Source organism: Crocuta crocuta, unplaced genomic scaffold, assembly GCF_008692635.1.
Source record: "Crocuta crocuta isolate KB4526 unplaced genomic scaffold, BGI_CrCroc_1.0 scaffold216, whole genome shotgun sequence".
Lineage (NCBI taxonomy): Eukaryota > Metazoa > Chordata > Mammalia > Carnivora > Hyaenidae > Crocuta > Crocuta crocuta.
The window spans coordinates 9,866,281-9,879,239 of NW_027531504.1; positions in this window are offsets into that span (position 1 = coordinate 9,866,281).

Below are 12,959 nucleotides of genomic sequence, written 5' to 3' on the forward strand. Positions count from 1 at the left end.
TGAAAATGGCTCCCCCCCCCCCCCAAAGGTCTCCTGCAGATAATCTGGTAGTAAACGGTTTCCAGTGGCCAGCTCTTATATTTTTATTTTTATTTATTTCTAGGAGAGAGAGAGAGAGAGACAGCGTGAGCAGGGGAGGGTCAGAGAAAAAGAGAGGGAGTCACAGACTGAAACAGGCTCCAGAGCCCGACGCGGGGCTGGAACCCACGAATCGTGAGATCATGACCTAAGCGAAAGTCGGACGCTTAACCGACTAAGCCACCCAGGCGCCCCTCCCGTGGCCCGCTCTTAAAGGGTTTGTTTCAGTTGCGAGCCTCCCACCCCCAACCCCGTGTGTGGTCACGCCATTCCTGGGGCAGCCATGTCTGGTGACTGAGCCAAGAGTGGTTATAAAGTTGAGCTATTTTAACCCAATGTAAAACAACTTCCCTCCGGATGACTCCCCCTGTAGAACTGGCTAAAACTGTTTCAGTTCTGCATCGAAGTTTGAGTTCTTTTCTTTCCCCCATACCGCTGCTTCCCTCCTTCTCCTTAGTGGATCCTTGATAAACATCTTGCATCCTAAATCTCCTCTCAGAGTCCTTCTGGAAAACACCTACCTGGGTAAAAGGACTGGGGGAATCTGAAGTCAGAGAAGTTGCCATGTAAGATCTCAATGAGCAATGTCAAAGCCTGGTTTTCTGTCTTCCTCTTCACTGAATCTGTTCTGACAGAAGTTATCGGTGGCTTCCTTGTTGCTAAACCAGTGTGCTTCTTTTTTATTGAACCTACAGGGATTGGTACTACTGACTCCTTTTTCTAAAACTTGTTTATTCCTTGTCTGGCTGGTAATTAAGTATATGGATATAAACTCTGTCTCAAATCCTAATTATTCCACCAATGAGCTATAGTACTTGGGATGCTATATTTAGAATTTATGTTACCTTAGCATCTCTGGTCTGTAAAATGCTGACAACCTTTGTATCTATTGCATGAGGCTGCTGTGATTATTAAATGTCTAGAATATACGTTTATACCTTTTATATCATTCCAACTGTTTCTCCTTCTACGTCTCTGACAGTTCCTTCTGAGCCTATTTCTATTCTTTCTTTTTGCCTCAATCCCTCTTTAAACTGTGATGCCGTCTTTACTTGACTCTGTTTCTGTATCCAGGTATATCTGAGGAAGAAAACTCTGGAACAATTATAATAAAAAAATAGGAGAAATATTTTAACAGAACTTTCAATGAAATTTTTGTTTTCTCAAATTTTGTTTGCCCATGTGCAGAGAACAAAAGAAGTTAAAAAAAAAACTTTGGTGTATAGATCGTATGGTTTGTGCTTGTCTTGTTCTGACATTGTCTTTCATTGCATCTGTGCAAAAAAAAAAAATCATTATTTCCTAAAGGATTAGAGGAATAAAAATTATAGTTTAAAATAAGGTAATAAACAGCTTAGAAAAGAACTTTTTCAAAGCAATTCAAATAGGTTTTAAGAAAGTTTGTTAAAACCCTCACTTACAAAATTCCATCACATAATACAGATAGCCTCTGAAGAACACTTGAATAAGTCATCAATTAACACAATTATTAAAATAATGCATTTGAATATAATGTTATTTCTAGAAAATCACTATCAGGTTAATCTTTGTATGATTATTTCAGTGAAAAACAGTGTTGCAAGCATTCACTTCATGTGTCTTTTGACCTTTATCTTGTGAACTCAAGCCTTGGAATTTCTTTCTTTCTCCCAAATTTGGTAGTTCATTTTTTATTTCACTTAAGTTTATTTATTTTGAGAGGCAGAGAGAGTGGAGGTGGGGCAGAGAGAGGGGGAGAAAGAGAATCCCAGGCAGGCTCTGTGTCCTTGCAGAGCCTGATGCAGGGCTAGAACCCACAAACCATGAGATCATGACCTGAGCTGAAACCAAGAGTCAGATGCTTAACTGACTGAGCCATGCAGAAATAAATAAAACAATAAAAAATTTTTAAAAAAGAAAGAAACAAAACCTTGACTTTAGAACCGATGGTTCTATTGTTTTATTTATTTTTATTGTTTTATTTTATTTATATTGTTTTATTTATTTCTGAGAGAGAGATGGAGAGACAGTGTGAGCAGGGGAGAGTCAGAGAGAGAGGGAGACACAGAATCTGAAGCGGGATCCAGGCTCTGAGCTGTCAGCACAGAGCCCGACATGGGGCTCGAACCCACAAACCGTGAGATCATGACCTGAGCCGAATTTGGGCGCTTAACCGACTAAGCCACCCAGGCTCCCCAAGGCTTTGTTTCAATACATATGTAACACTCTCAGGGTAAAATATTATCATTTTGGAAATCGTTTTATAATTTTAATTGGCTATATCATTATTCAGTTTAGACTGGAGTGTTCCATCTTAATTTAATTTCTGAATTTCAGATGTCTGCCATCATAATAAAGACACAGGGAGGGGGAATTGGGAGCAATCCCAAGGTCGCTGGATTTCAGGTTTCTGTTTAGTTGGTTCCCTATGTTTACTGAAATCAGTTCTTAATACTGCTCATTTTTGGATGCTTCTGATCTACAAAGTAGAGAAATTTTGTCATATTTAGAAGTCAGTTTTACTTTGTGCACTGAAAAGTAGGTTGATATTGCTAAAGGGACGTAGTAACAGGATGATAACAGTATTTTCTTCTTTAGTATCACTGTGGCAAATATTGTTCTGGAACCCAAAGTTTGCTTCATTCTAAAAGGTGATAATTATAATTCATTCCTCATGCATACATGCAGCACTTAAATTTACTAATGATACAGTACCTCACATTCCAAGTTGAGTTCCATAGTTTTCTTCTTTGCATAAGACTGCAAGTAAGTTTTGAGTGTCCCATCAATCGTTCATTTTACCTATATTTCAAACTCCCTCACCATAAAGAGTCTTCGGAAAATAAACCTTAGACCATGAACAAAACAAAAATCATAGAGGCTGTGACCAAAAATGCAAGGTGATATGGGGAGTTGAGAAATTATTCCATGAATTCTATCCCTTCTAAATATACAGCTGGTAATCAACTTTCCTTTTTGTCCTCTGACCTTTCACCTCCCTGCTCCTGGATGTGCACCAAATCGTCTTATCACCCACCACACTCATTCTTCTCGTGTAATAATCATGCACTGCCATCTACCAAGCTCTTATAATAAATACTGTGCAAAAACACCTGGCATACTTTGTTTCTTCTAATCCTTTGAATAACTGGAGTCAAGTAGTATTTTACAATTAGGAAAACACTTGCAGAAATTTGAAGTTTCTGCATTAAGGGTACAAAGATACTAAATAGCAGAGAGAGAATTTAACTTTCTTGGGTGTCTGTTTCATCACTCCTGGGGTTGATCACTCAGGACTCAAATAACCAAAAGAGTTAGATAAAATATCTTACTTAAAACTTCAAAGCTTAAAAGAGTGCATAGTTTTCCTCTATCCAGAGCACTTATGTACCTCAGTATGAATGTGATGAATTGTAGCCCAAATTGTATCCATGTCATTGATTATTTTGCTAAATATTTTTAAGTACTAAGATGGTTTTTCATGACACAATTATATTGCATCAGATAGCAAGAAAATCTTGGACTTAGCTTTAGAATATAGTGCATTTTTCTTTCAACCTTCTCTCTTCAAATTTCATCACATTGTGGTTAGAAAACCACTCACATATTTCAGATATGGTCAAGATTCTTGTATGTGTGTGTGTGAGTGAGTGTGTATGCATATGGATACATATATGTATATACATATATAGTGCATACATATAGTCTACATGTATATGTATGAATGTATCTATTGCATGTGCATTGGATAATTTCCTTTAAGAAATATTTTAATTAATAGAGCATTAAATATTACAAAAATAAGAAAAAGTCAGAAAGCCAATGCTCTTTACCACAGTCCTAAGCATTAAAATCAAGAAAAATAAATTCTAAAAAATAAATTGAAAGAAAGATGTTATCAACATGAATTTAAAGTGAACATAACTTGTGTCTATCTGCAGATAGAGAAAAATCAGGAAGCTCTCTCGGAGGAAAGCAGATACTTTTTTGTATTTATAGAGAAGCAGAAAAATTATCAAAAGTCTTTAAGTGTACACAACAAAGGAAATTTTGGTTGTAAAAGAACCATTTTATATTTGATTTTTACAATCTCATGATATTTTAACTCTGATTACCCATCTGGATAGTCTTACTTTTTGTAAGAATCTTAGCACCTCATAATGAATTACTGAAAGTGATTTGTTGCTTCCTTGTTTGCTTTAAAAAACAATTGTGCTCAAAAAGGTTTTCATGTAAACAGGAAAAGTTGACTCCTGCCTCCCTCCCTTGATTCCTTTTGATACCAACTTGTTCATTGTGAACGAACCCCATGTCTTGGGCAGCAGGGCGTTGTGAAATGAATGAGCACATATGCTGTCTAATTTTCTACCCCTCCTCGACACCACTAATTCCTGAGTTCTGGGGTCATCTTTTAGTTGGAAGCCGAATTGACTAAACACTGCTTTTGGTTGTTACAAGATCATAGATTATTTCCGCTATAGCAAAGTTGTTGTTTTGGTTTGGTTTTTAAGACAACTGGGGCAAAGCTTCTATATACCTATGACCCATGTTGGGACATCCGGGCATTAACTTACAAAAATGAGCTCATCAAGTCTCTCCTTACGCCGAGAGAATTGTGGCATCCTCCGTTAAGGATCACTGTTTGTTATGGCCTGGAACCAAAGAGTGTCCTGTAGATGGTATACAACTGTATTCCTTATAATGCATTTAACGTTGGGAGGGCTTTTTTTAAGGAGCATTCTGTCGAGAAAAATCAGGAAGCTCTCTCGGAGGAAAGCAGCGCAGGAGATGACGGCACTTGCCGTCAACCTCAAGAGTCATTTCTGCACATCTTAGAGACATTAAGACAATTGGCAGTCCTTTTGAAGAAAATGCCGGGGCTCCAGTAAGAGGAGGCTTGCCTAAAAACATTAAGGTGCAATAAAGAGATATGCGGTGGCTCTTACAGAACTTTGTACTGTGACTCATCTGCAACCTTTTGCAAAATTTAATGTGGCAAAAGTACTGCGTTATGATGATGTACCATGTGGTATCCCGATTTGTCATCTTCGCTTGACATATCTTTTATTGAGGGGTACAAGAAGAAACCCCACATTGGCTGAGGAAAAATTGTCTACTTACATCCCACACGAAGATTTAAAAATATATTCCTAGAATTTGGCATTGACAGGAACATGTTTCACTTTAGTAGTTCTGAAAGGAGATAGCTTTTTTACCCTTTGAGTGTAAAAATCTATAACCTTAGTACATCACCACTAGACGGTCATTGGCACTCATTTTAATTTGGTAAATGTTGGAGCAGAGGTGGAGGTAAAGCAGTGAAGAAAGCATTTGAGTAAACTTTGCACCTTTATCTTTTTATCAGGTGGACTGGTTTATGATTTAAAATTATAGCTTGAATTTTTTGCCTTGTCATTTTATTTATTGTTTTGGAATTCCATCAAACATTATATTCATTTGTTTTCAAGCACTGAGTCAGGCCTAAAATAGAATCTTTTCTGCCACACAGATAAAACTATTACACTGGAAGACTATTCCATCCCAAGCCCCATAATTTTCCCTTATAGTTATTTAAATTATTTTACAACAAAGCTGTTATAATGACATTTGATGTGTGAAGTTGAACAGGAAAAATATAAAAGCTTGCTCAATGTAAGAGTGGTTGGAGAAAAGCATCACATTTCTTTCCATGTAAGGATGGAGTGATTTCCATAGGATAATCGTATAGGTGAGAATGCTTTGAAGTTATTTTAGCATGAAAATAACTTAAACTTTCTACAGACAAATATCAACACGTCTCGAGCAAAATGTCTACTTAGAGCAATCAGTAGTAAATGTCGTCATACATTTATTACTACACTGGTTCTAGTTCTAGGTAATAATAGTTCACTTTGAAAAATATAAGAATGGCATTCATGCTTTGTGGACTAATAGTTATTAATACTACTCCATAAACATGATATGAATGGTAAATAATATTCTAATATAACCTTTGCAAGTAAACTCAGTGTTTTATCACCAAGAAATATTATTCATTTTTCTTGAGTGTAATTAATATGACTGACATGAAAGACCCAGATTACTTTCTGGGTTTTACCAAATTTTGCTTGGTTTGATTTACAGCTGAATATTTGAGTCAAGTAAAGTAATAATAGCTTGACTTACAAGTGAATAAACGAAATGGGTAAAAAGATATCTACTGCTACATATATTATATTTTTCTATGTGATTTTCTTCTTTGATTTGTGGGAGAAGTAAGTATATATTATCCCATCGTCTTTATCTTTAGTTCACTGTGATTTCCATATTGCATAAGGTTATTTGTGGATCTGATGATTTCTCCTATAGGCCCATCAGCCTCTAAAAGGAAGAGACAGTATATTATTAGTCTCTGAATCTCTATGCCCATCTACAGTATGCCTCTAACTAGGTAAACTTAATTATGCTTCTTTTAGTGACAGTAAATTTGAGATTAATGCCATAGACTGTTTTTTATTCCAGTGTTTTAGAAGGATGACTGTTTTCAAGTCACTTGGAAATTCACCCTCTCAGATAGTGAACAGACCACTGATCTGGGCAATATCAGTCCCAGTAATGGCATGTCAGGCTGCTTTTGGCTGAGCAGTAGACATGTCTTTCCTACTGTCTTTCTTCATGCTGATTACTAAAGAAGACTTAAAGGACCTTACATTTTACTCAGGAGTTCCCACTTGTGTGGAGATAGTTGTACTCTTAGCACGTGGTTTATAACCTCAATACAAAAGCATGGCTAATTTGTAATTAATCTATGATATATAATGTCCCCCTTTTTTGAAGTTTATTAATTTATTTTGAGAGAGAGAGAGTGCACACACGTGAGAGAAAGCGTACTGGGGAAGGGCATAGAGAGAGGGAGAGAGAGAGAGGAGAATCCCAAACAGACTTAGCATTGTCAGTGCGGAGCCTGACGTGGGACTCGAACTCACAAACTGTGAGATCATGACCCCAGCCAAAATCAAGAGTTGGTCACTTAACTGACTGAGCTACCCAGGAGCCCCTATGATGTGTAATGTGCTTTTGTGTCGAACAGAACATGTTCTAATTTTTCTTTACTATGTAGTAATAGTGATGTCAATAAGAGCTAACTCTTACTGAACAGGTACCGTGTGTCAAAAGCTCTTGAAAATCCTTTGTATGTGCTTTAACTCATTTAATATCTTGCTAAAATTGGACAAATTTCCATTCTTTATCTGTAAACTTGAGGTGTGTGTATATCCTTAACTGGAGTTAGGGACATCCTGAATAGAAAGCATTTGTCACAATTAGATTGTATACTAATAAGCATTTTCCTCCCCTCTTTCCATTAATAAAACTCTTCTTGTTCAATGATGACTTTCAACATTCACTGCTTCTACCACTGTGTGAGCACTTGCACTCAGCTAGGAGTTCTGCTAGGGGATTTATGTAAAGTATCTCATTTCATTTTCACAATAACTACATGTGGTTGCTTGCATTTTCTCCATATAATCCTCTGGGAAAGTGAGGCAGAAAAAGGTTACATAAGGTGCCCACTGGAAATAATCACTTTGGGATCAAAGCCCAGGAGCAATCTGATACAGAAAACTGTCATGTCCGTAACCTCTGCATTATACTGTTTCCTAAATCCATAAATACACACTTGATCATTGATTGCAACTTCCCACTTTTGGTGTGCTTTAATAAATGACTTCTGGAGCAGCTTTAGACACTAACAGCTTTTCATTTAGATTACACCAAATTATTACTTTGTCATTCTGTTTATGGTGATGTAGGAGAATTCTTTCTTTTTCTCAAATGAAATTATTAGACTTGGTTAGAAGGCCAGGGCACATTTAGTTCCTGTCTGTCTCAGCTATATCAACATGTGTAGTTGAGCATATTTTCTCTTCCTCATAAGGCTCTGAGAAGTAAAAAACAAAACAAAACAAAACACAAAATGAGACAGTTGAGAAGTTAAGGAAATAATGCCAAATTAGCATGATCATTTATATTAGATTAAAATGTGATAAGATTTAGAATATCTTTAAATCTGTTCACAGAAATTTTCACAGTTTATCATATTGGTCATGAGATATTTAATGTAGGGCTGCTTTCTCAATACAACTAAAAGTCAATCTTGTTAATGGTCTGTGAGTTAAGATAGATTCTATATGATGATGCTTTTTAATGGAGAAGGTTTCTTTAACTGAATTGAGACCTGTGTGCACTTTGTTGATTTCCAAGCAGTTCCTTAAAAATCATGAACTTTTGGAGTCTCTCTGATAAAAAAAAAAAAAAAAAGCAAGTAGCCCTTTTAAGCAATTGCATACAAGTTGAAATAAAATAGCCACTTAACTTGAGTTAATATAAATGAATATCATCCATATACATTAAGTCATGTATGTTTGTTATGGTTATAATCATTATGTATGAGAGTATGGCCTTTTATGTGCTATGAAAAATAATAATGCTCACTGTTTGACATTCAATTTTGGTTATCTTGCATGTTACAAGATTATTTTGTGACATGTAATTTGGGTAATCAGACAAAAGCTCACTTCTTGGTGGGCCATGTGCTGCCAGAAAAAGCAAAAGCAGTAAAGCTTTATGGTTAAGAGTGAGAATTCTGATCTCAAAAGCCAGGTGCTTCAAATCCCAGTCCCTTAATAATCCTCTCACAATGAATAAACTGCTTACACTTGGTTACCTAAATTGCCTTATTTTAAAAATGAAAATAATAATTATACTTACCATAGTTATTAAACTGTTTTTAAATTTTAGGATAATTGTGGATTCACATGGAGTTGCAAGAAATAACACAGAGAGAGGCCATGTACCCTTTTCTCAGTTTCCTTCAATGATAACATCTGGAAGCAGATGATCCTCCTTCTGACACGGCATCATGAGGTCAGCAGTAGCCTAACACTGGGTCACGATACCTGTGTCGTTCACCCTGTTTCGTCTTGTCCCCTGGCCATTTGATCATTTCTCCTCCTCACAAGAGGAAGAGTGAGTACAGTACAGTAAGCTACTTTGAGAGTGACCCTATTTACCTAATTTGTACTACAGTATAGCATTATAATATTTCTAATTCATTATTAGTTCTTGTTGTTCATCTCTTACGGGACCTAATCCATAAACTGAACTTTATTGCTAGTGTGTATGTATAGGAAAAACCATAGTACTTACAGAGTTTGGTCCTCACTATGGTTCCACGCATCCCCTGTGGATAAGAGGGGGCTAGTGTACACTGTCACAGCCAGGATACTGACACAGTCAAGATGCAGAATATTCCTATCAGAATTCCTTGTGTTACACGTGTATAGCCACATCATTTCTCTCCTACCTACTCACCATTCTTAATCCCTGCCAATCACTAATCTGATTTTATGTCTATAATTTTCTCATTTTAAGAATAGTATGCAAATGAAATCCTGCCATATGTAATCTTTCTGGACTGGTTTTTTTCACTCAGCATAATTCTCTGGAGATCTGGGTAGATGATAGTAATTTATTATTTTTCATCACTTAGTAGCCTTCTATGGTGCACATATACTACAGTTTAACCATTACACCCATTGAAAGATGTCTGCGTTGTTCATAATCCATTTTGAGATCCATGTGTTTTTAAATTTCCTTTCAGGTTTCCTCTTTGATCCATGGATTAATTGTAAATGTGTTGTCTAGTATCAAAGAATTTAGATGTTTTCCTATTTGCGTTACTAATTTCTTTGATTCCATTGTGTTTGGAAGATGTACTCTGTAAGATTTCAATATTTTATATTTATTAAGGATTGTTCTGTGGCTCAGAATATAGTCTATCTTAGTATATTATGCAGGCACTTGAAAAGACTGGCTCCCTACCTCCCTAACCTGCATATGTCTAAGTCCAACTCTGAATATAATGAATACAAACAAAAATATACTTTCTAAAATTTCTCAATTTATTTTATTTCTTCTAATTTCAATGATTGTATGGTAGAAAAAAAATTAATTAAAACTGGAAAATAAAGACACATACACACATCATAGGTGTAAATCTATAAATATGTCTGTGGCACGTGTGTGTGTGTGTGTGTGTGTGTGGCAGCTATCGTTAGCTAAGAAATTCAAGTCACAAACACTTCCTTCAGCAGTTATTTATAAAGTGTCGGTCCACTAGATGGGCGAATGAGGCAGGCATTAATCAAATAGTCATGGTTGCAGATATAAAAAGCTGAGGTATAACCTCAGAAGGACAGAAACTCAGTTCCAAGAAAACACAGAACAAATAAATCTCCCTAGTTGAGAAAGCTTTGCTTACCAATATCTAAAGAATATTCAGGAGATACATTCTGGTGTAACTAACTTTACAAGGGGGAAATTTGCATAATTTAGAGCTGGTTCTTTTAATTTTTTTTTTAATGTTTTATTTATTTCTAGGAGAGAGAGAGACAGCGTGAGCAGGGGAGGGTCAGAGAGAGAGGGAGTCACAGACTGAAACAGGCTCCAGGCTCTGAGCTGGCAGTCAGCACAGAGCCCGACGCGGGGCTCGAACCCACGAACCGCGAGATCATGACCTAAGCGAAAGTCGGACGCTTAACCGACTAAGCCACCCAGGCGCCCCAAGCTGGTTCTTAAAGTGGGCACAAGATGGTAAATTATCACAGGGGACAATTAAATAACTTTGATGGGAGATGAAGAGACCACTTTGACAACAGTATTACAAACCTCCTTGGGGTTTGTTTCCTCTGCCACTCGCCCAATTTCCTCACACAAATCTCCAGTAAGCACTTCCTTCCTGTTTCTTCAGTTTGTCCAAGTGTTTGCTCATGCTCACATCCTCATGGAGAGCTTTTTCTTCAGAGCACTCTTCAGAGGGCTTAATATCTCACGAGTATTTCCTCTGTATTCTCTTCTTATTCACTCCCTTCTTCTGAAATTGAAAAAGGTCGAGTGTTTCTAAATATTATGAAGTTCATGTGATTTGTTTCCTGCATGTGTGCATATGTATGTGCACTGATGGAGTGATGTTTATCACAGACGACAAAGCACTGTATTGTATATGATACGTTTATTGGAAGGGGGATAGGAAATATGATGAGAAGTTATAATCAGAAGAGAAGGAAAAAATGAGCACAAATATAGATCATTAAATTCAACCTCTGCTATTCTCATATTTCTCTTTCCACAATCTGTTCTCACAATTTTTTCTCACCAAGGATGTATTAGATATATACATAAGTCTTCCTCAGGCAGTATTTTCTTGAAATGTTCTTCCTTTCAAAAACCAAAATGATTTATCTTGGTTTAAGACCTTTGATGTTAAACTGCAGAAGCTTTCCTTTAAAGGTGAAGGAATTTTCTTTCCAGTTTCCATCTTTGTTTACAACATCTCAAGACATTTGTTTGGATTTGAAGTTTTACAGACTTGGTCTTTATGAGGGGTGTTATTTTTTATTTGTTCCACATTCTATTTCTACCACTCCTCTCCCCCTGAGACCCTCACTTTAGAAAGAGTCAATTCAATTAGCTCCATTACTTTTGAGTTATGAGACAGCAAAAAATATATTCTTCCTCCTCTTAAAAATTGCTCAAAGCTTTATTTGTACTGGTTTAACTAAAAAGTGGATTTAAACTTTACACTTGGCAGTATTATAAGAGGAAAGAAAAGTGAAGCCAAATTAAAAAATAAAAAAAAACAACTTATACAATGTAAAGCTTAAAACACAAGTATTTTGTTCTGAATTTTTTTATCCAAATACACTATGAACATATTTATTATAAAAGCGTAGGTACACTAGAAGAATATTATAATTGTGTTTATTTTGATTGAATAAAATAATCATTGACTCTCTGCCATATAGAATATGCCCAGAAACCAGGACAAGAAAATGGAGATGAGTAAGATTTAGTCCCTGCTATCAAAAGAGTCTAAAATTGGAAAACAGGATTATAATAGTACAAGGCATTGGTATAAACAAAATTTTATGGTGGTTCAGAGAAACAGGTCTGAGTCAATCTGAAATTCTACCAAGTAGTCCTCAGCTACTGTTTGGATCAAAGCAATAACTTTGATTGAATAAAAGTGATTCAGCACTCTGAGTTCACTCCTGTGTCCCTTGACTCCATTTTTCCAAGTGCCTGGATTTATTTATTTTTTTTTTTTTATGTAAGTTTAATCCTATCACTCCTTTGCCTAAAACTCTATAGTTGTTTTCACAGCACTTAGAATGTGCTCCAGATTCCTCACTCTGCCTCACCAGTTGCTACCTGACCCAGCACTTGCCACCCTCTCCTTCAGCTCCTTAATCACGCTACATTCCTTCCTGCCTTGGACTCTATGTCCTTGCTTTTCTCTAAACTTGGAATCTTTTCTCCAATGCTTGTCCTGACTTGCTCCTTCACATAATTCACATTATAGATCAAATACACATATAATGTGCTGAAAACAGGACCTGGCACACGGTAAGCATTATACACTGTTGACTGCGGGTGGTCGCCTAATCTCACACAACTCTTCCACCATTTTGTTTTAATCAGATATTATGTGGTGTTCTCTTTTTTAAATTTTATATTATATATTACATGGCCTCCTAAAACTATTATAATTATTATAATTATGTGTGTGCTGATTTATTATCTATCTTCCCTTATTAGTTTTTAATCTCCATTGGGCAAGCAAAGGTTCTATCAGTTTTGCTTTTAGTTAGATTTCCAAGACCTAGAACAGAGCCTGATATATTGTGGTCACTTAACAAAAATATGCCACATCTGGTGCTTGGGTGGCTCATGTGGTTAAGGATCTGACTTTGACTCAGGTCATAATCCTACAGTTCATGAGTTCGAGTCCTGAAATCCTATGAGGCCGTATCTGGTGAGTCCCGCTTCCCTCTTTCTCTCTCTCTCTCTCTCTCTCTCTCTCT